A 7,775-nucleotide genomic window follows, 5' to 3' on the forward strand; every position below is an offset into this window, starting at 1 on the left:
GAGAACCCCACACCCCCTCTCACACACACTCTCCAGCATTGTGTAGGACCCCACACCCCCTCACACACACTCTCCAGCATTGTGGAGGACCCCACACCCCCTCACACACACTCTCCAGCATTGTGGAGGACCCCACACCCCCTCACACACACTCTCCAGCATTGTGGAGGACCCCACACCCCCTCACACACACTCTCCAGCATTGTGGAGGACCCCACACCCCCCTCACACACACTCTCCAGCATTGTGGAGGACCCCACACCCCCTCTCACACACACTCTCCAGCATTGTGGAGGACCCCACACCCCCCTCACACACACTCTCCAGCATTGTGGAGACCCCACACCCCCTCTCACACACACTCTCCAGCATTGTGTAGGACCCCACACCCCCTCACACACACTCTCCAGCATTGTGGAGGACCCCACACCCCCTCACACACACTCTCCAGCATTGTGGAGGACCCCACACCCCCCTCACACACACTCTCCAGCATTGTGGAGGACCCCACACCCCCCCTCACACACACTCTCCAGCATTGTGGAGGACCCCACACCCCCTCACACACACTGTCCAGCATTGTGGAGGACCCCACACCCCTCACACACACTGTCCAGCATTGTGGAGGACCCCACACCCCCTCACACACACTGTCCAGCATTGTGGAGGACCCCACACCCCCTCACACACACTGTCCAGCATTGTGGAGGACCCCACACCCCCTCACACACACTCTCCAGCATTGTGGAGGACCCCACACCCCCTCACACACACTGTCCAGCATTGTGGAGGACCCCACACCCCCTCACACACACTCTCCAGCATTGTGGAGGACCCCCACACCCCCTCACACACACTCTCCAGCATTGTGGAGGACCCCACACCCCCTCACACACACTCTCCAGCATTGTGGAGGACCCCACACCCCCTCACACACACTCTCCAGCATTGTGGAGGACCCCACACCCCCCTCACACACACTCTCCAGCATTGTGGAGGACCCCACACCCCCCTCACACACACTCTCCAGCATTGTGGAGGACCCCACACCCTTCTCACACACACTCTCCAGCTTGTGGAGGACCCCACACCCCCTCACACACACTCTCCAGCATTGTGGAGGACCCCACACCCCCTCACACACACTCTCCAGCATTGTGGAGGACCCCACACCCCCCTCACACACACTCTCCAGCATTGTGGAGGACCCCACACCCCCCTCACACACACTCTCCAGCATTGTGGAGGACCCCACACCCCCTCACACACACTGTCCAGCATTGTGGAGGACCCCACACCCCCTCACACACACTGTCCAGCATTGTGGAGGACCCCACACCCCCTCACACACACTGTCCAGCATTGTGGAGGACCCCACACCCCCTCACACACACTGTCCAGCATTGTGGAGGACCCCACACCCCCTCACACACACTCTCCAGCATTGTGGAGGACCCCACACCCCCTCACACACACTGTCCAGCATTGTGGAGGACCCCACACCCCCTCACACACACTCTCCAGCATTGTGGAGGACCCACACCCCCTCACACACACTCTCCAGCATTGTGGAGGACCCCACACCCCCTCACACACACTCTCCAGCATTGTGGAGGACCCCACACCCCCTCACACACACTCTCCAGCATTGTGGAGGACCCCACACCCCCCCTCACACACACTCTCCAGCATTGTGGAGGACCCCACACCCCCTCTCACACACACTCTCCAGCATTGTGGAGGACCCCACACCCCCCTCACACACACTCTCCAGCATTGTGGAGGACCCCACACCCCCCTCACACACACTCTCCAGCATTGTGGAGGACCCCACACCCCCCTCACACACACTCTCCAGCATTGTGGAGGACCCCACACCCCCTCACCAACACACTCTCAGCATTGTGGAGGACCCCACACCCCCTCACACACACTCTCCAGCATTGTGGAGGACCCCACACCCCCTCACACACACTGTCCAGCATTGTGGAGGACCCCACACCCCCTCACACACACTGTCCAGCATTGTGGAGGACCCCACACCCCCTCACACACACTGTCCAGCATTGTGGAGGACCCCACACCCCCCTCACACACACTCTCCCAGCATTGTGGAGAACCCCACACCCCCCTCACACACACTCTCCAGCATTGTGGAGGACCCCACACCCCCCTCACACACACTGTCCAGCATTGTGGAGGACCCCACACCCCCTCACACACACTCTCCAGCATTGTGGAGGACCCCACACCCCCCTCACACACACTCTCCAGCATTGTGGAGGACCCCACACCCCCTCACACACACTCTCCAGCATTGTGGAGGACCCCACACCCCCCTCACACACACTCTCCAGCATTGTGGAGGACCCCACACCCCCTCTCACACACACTCTCCAGCATTGTGGAGGACCCCACACCCCCTCTCACACACACTCTCCAGCATTGTGGAGGACCCCACACCCCCTCACACACACTCTCCAGCATTGTGGAGGACCCCACACCCCCCTCTCACACAAACTCTCCAGCATTGTGGAGGACCCCACACCCCCTCTCACACACACTCTCCAGCATTGTGGAGGACCCCACACCCCCCTCACACACACTCTCCAGCATTGTGGAGGACCCACACCCCCCTCACACACACTCTCCAGCATTGTGGAGGACCCCACACCCCCTCACACACACTCTCCAGCATTGTGGAGGACCCCACACCCCCTCACACACACTCTCCAGCATTGTGGAGAACCCCACACCCCCTCTCACACACACTCTCCAGCATTGTGTAGGACCCCACACCCCCCTCACACACACTCTCCAGCATTGTGGAGGACCCCCACACCCCCTCACACACACTCTCCAGCATTGTGGAGGACCCCACACCCCCTCACACACACTCTCCAGCATTGTGGAGGACCCCACACCCCCCTCACACACACACTCTCCAGCATTGTGGAGGACCCCACACCCCCCCTCACACACACTCTCCAGCATTGTGGAGGACCCCACACCCCCTCTCACACACACTCTCCAGCATTGTGGAGGACCCCACACCCCCCTCACACACACTCTCCAGCATTGTGGAGAACCCCACACCCCCTCTCACACACACTCTCCAGCATTGTGTAGGACCCCACACCCCCTCACACACACTCTCCAGCATTGTGGAGGACCCCACACCCCCTCACACACACTCTCCAGCATTGTGGAGGACCCCACACCCCCCTCACACACACTCTCCAGCATTGTGGAGGACCCCCACACCCCCCTCACACACACTCTCCAGCATTGTGGAGGACCCCACACCCCCTCACACACACTGTCCAGCATTGTGGAGGACCCCACACCCCCTCACACACACTGTCCAGCATTGTGGAGGACCCCACACCCCCTCACACACACTGTCCAGCATTGTGGAGGACCCCACACCCCCTCACACACACTGTCCAGCATTGTGGAGGACCCCACACCCCCCTCACACACACTCTCCAGCATTGTGGAGGACCCCACACCCCCTCACACACACTGTCCAGCATTGTGGAGGACCCCACACCCCCTCACACACACTCTCCAGCATTGTGGAGGACCCCACACCCCCTCACACACACTCTCCAGCATTGTGGAGGACCCCACACCCCCTCACACACACTCTCCAGCATTGTGGAGGACCCCACACCCCCTCACACACACTCTCCAGCATTGTGGAGGACCCCACACCCCCCTCACACACACTCTCCAGCATTGTGGAGGACCCCACACCCCCCTCACACACACTCTCCAGCATTGTGGAGGACCCCACAACCCCCCCTCACACACACTCTCCAGCTTGTGGAGGACCCCACACCCCCTCACACACACTCTCCAGCATTGTGGAGGACCCCACACCCCCTCACACACACTCTCCAGCATTGTGGAGGACCCCCACACCCCCCTCACACACACTCTCCAGCATTGTGGAGGACCCCACACCCCCCTCACACACACTCTCCAGCATTGTGGAGGACCCCACACCCCCCTCACACACACTGTCCAGCATTGTGGAGGACCCCACACCCCCTCACACACACTGTCCAGCATTGTGGAGGACCCCACACCCCCTCACACACACTGTCCAGCATTGTGGAGGACCCCACACCCCCTCACACACACTGTCCAGCATTGTGGAGGACCCCACACCCCCCTCACACACTCTCCCAGCATTGTGGAGGACCCCACACCCCCTCACACACACTGTCCAGCATTGTGGAGGACCCCACACCCCCTCACACACACTCTCCAGCATTGTGGAGGACCCCACACCCCCTCACACACACTCTCCAGCATTGTGGAGGACCCCACACCCCCTCACACACACTCTCCAGCATTGTGGAGGACCCCACACCCCCTCACACACACTCTCCAGCATTGTGGAGGACCCCCACACCCCCCCCTCACACACACTCTCCAGCATTGTGGAGGACCCCACACCCCCTCTCACACACACTCTCCAGCATTGTGGAGGACCCCACACCCCCCTCACACACACTCTCCAGCATTGTGGAGGACCCCACACCCCCCTCACACACACTCTCCAGCTTGTGGAGGACCCCACACCCCCTCACACACACTCTCCAGCATTGTGGAGGGACCCCACACCCCCTCACACACACTCTCCAGCATTGTGGAGGACCCCCACACCCCCTCACACACACTCTCCAGCATTGTGGAGGACCCCACACCCCCTCACACACACTCTCCAGCATTGTGGAGGACCCCACACCCCCCCTCACACACACTCTCCAGCATTGTGGAGGACCCCACACCCCCCTCACACACACTCTCCAGCATTGTGGAGGACCCCACACCCCCTCACACACACACTGTCCAGCATTGTGGAGGACCCCACACCCCCTCACACACACTCTCCAGCATTGTGGAGGACCCCACACCCCCCTCACACACACTGTCCAGCATTGTGGAGGACCCCACACCCCCCTCACATACACTATCCAGCATTGTGGAGGACCCCACACCCCCCTCACACACACTCTCCAGCATTGTGGAGGACCCCACACCCCCTCACACACACTGTCCAGCATTGTGGAGGACCCCACACCCCCTCTCACACACATTATACAGCATTGTGGAGGACCCCACACCCCCTCACACACACTCTCCAGCATTGTGGAGGACCCCACACCCCCCTCACACACACTCTCCAGCATTGTGGAGGACCCCACACCCCCCTCACACACACTCTCCAGCATTGTGGAGGACCCCACACCCCCTCACACACACTGTCCAGCATTGTGGAGGACCCCACACCCCCTCTCACACACATTATACAGCATTGTGGAGGACCCCACACCCCCTCACACACACTCTCCAGCATTGTGGAGGACCCCACACCCCCCTCACACACACTCTCCAGCATTGTGGAGGACCCCACACCCCCTCACACACACTCTCCAGCATTGTGGAGGACCCCACACCCCCCCTCACACACACTCTCCAGCATTGTGGAGGACCCCACACCCCCTCACACACACTGTCCAGCATTGTGGAGGACCCCACACCCCCTCACACACACTGTCCAGCATTGTGGAGGACCCCACACCCCCTCACACACACTGTCCAGCATTGTGGAGGACCCCACACCCCCCTCACACACACTCTCCAGCATTGTGGAGGACCCCACACCCCCTCACACACACTGTCCAGCATTGTGGAGGACCCCACACCCCCTCACACACACTGTCCAGCATTGTGGAGGACCCCACACCCCCCTCACACACACTCTCCAGCATTGTGGAGGACCCCACACCCCCCTCACACACACTCTCCAGCATTGTGGAGGACCCCACACCCCCTCTCACACACACTCTCCAGCATTGTGGAGGACCCCACACCCCCTCTCACACACACTCTCCAGCATTGTGGAGGACCCCACACCCCCTCTCACACACACTCTCCAGCATTGTGGAGGACCCCACACCCCCTCACACACACTCTCCAGCATTGTGGAGGACCCCACACCCCCTCTCACACAAACTCTCCAGCATTGTGGAGGACCCCACACCCCCCTCTCACACACACTCTCCAGCATTGTGGAGGACCCCACACCCCCCTCACACACACTCTCCAGCATTGTGGAGGACCCCACACCCCCCTCACACACACTCTCCAGCATTGTGGAGGACCCCACACCCCCTCACACACACTCTCCAGCATTGTGGAGGACCCCACACACCCCTCACACACACTCTCCAGCATTGTGGAGGACCCCACACCCCCTCACACACACTCTCCAGCATTGTGGAGGACCCCACACCCCCTCTCACACACACTCTCCAGCATTGTGGAGGACCCCACACCCCCTCTCACACACACTCTCCAGCATTGTGGAGGACCCCACACCCCCCTCACACACACTCTCCAGCTTGTGGAGGACCCCACACCCCCTCTCACACACACTCTCCAGCATTGTGGAGGACCCCACACCCCCCTCACACACACTCTCCAGCATTGTGGAGGACCCCACACCCCCTCACACACACTCTCCAGCATTGTGGAGGACCCCACACCCCCTCTCACACACACTCTCCAGCATTGTGGAGGACCCCACACCCCCCTTACACACACTCTCCAGCATTGTGGAGGACCCCACACCCCCTCTCACACACGCTCTCCAGCATTGTGGAGGACCCCACACCCCCTCTCACACACGCTCTCCAGCATTGTGGAGGACCCCACACCCCCCTCACACACATTATCCAGCATTGTGGAGGACCCCACACCCCCCTCACACACACTCTCCAGCATTGTGGAGGACCCCACACCCCCTCTCACACACACTCTCCAGCATTGTGGAGGACCCCACACCCCCCTCACACACACTCTCCACCCTCCTGCCTTCTGGCAAGAGGTACCGGAGCATTCGGACCCTCACTACCAGACTGCAACAGCTTCTTCCCCCAAGCTGCCAGACTTTTGAACAATCAGAGACCTGACTGATACACACACATACCTTTACACAGTCCACTACCTCAATAACTTTTTGCACAACCCATTGCACTGTTGCACTTTACACTTAACCTGTCTTACTCTTAAGACATGTCTTACTGTCATCTATTCTATTTCTTATATTGCTCTGTCTTGTGCAATGTCTGTCGCTGCTGCCTTTATTTTTTGCGGTGTATGCACTTTTAGACCTGTGTCGATGTACTGTTATATGTACCACCATGGTCCTGGAGGAACGCCGTCCCGTTTCACTGTGAACTGTATTACTATATACAGTTGAAAGGACAAAAAAAACACTTAATTTTAGCACTTGACCTTTGTGCCTCTCATGATCCTTCTCACTGTACATGAGGGCAAAATAAGCTTGGGTCCTCATCCAGGCAGGTTTGTAACAGCTCCAGTTCATGTCCACTTTCTTATTATTGTCTTGACAGTAGAAATGGGCATTTTCAGGCGAGCAGCTATTTTTTAAATACCCATCCCCTGACTTATGAAGGTCAATATTTCGTTGAAACATTGGATTTTTCAAATTTTTTTCAGCGTGAGATGAAGCTACGTCAACAAAAGGTGGAATTTTTCTAACCCTTTTTTACAAATATTCACAATGGGTGCCAATAATTGTGGAGGACACTGTATATGTGGAATATCACTTGTTCAGAACAATCCCCTTAACTTAGGGTTAAAGGGGGGCGTTGGCTGCAGAAGTGGGTAAAGGCAGGAGAAGTTAGGCTTCGAGATACTAAATCAGGGAGGGATTGCAGGAAGACCCAACTTTC

The sequence above is a fragment of the Brienomyrus brachyistius genome, chromosome 16 (assembly GCF_023856365.1).
Source record: "Brienomyrus brachyistius isolate T26 chromosome 16, BBRACH_0.4, whole genome shotgun sequence".
In the NCBI taxonomy this organism is placed as follows: domain Eukaryota; kingdom Metazoa; phylum Chordata; class Actinopteri; order Osteoglossiformes; family Mormyridae; genus Brienomyrus; species Brienomyrus brachyistius.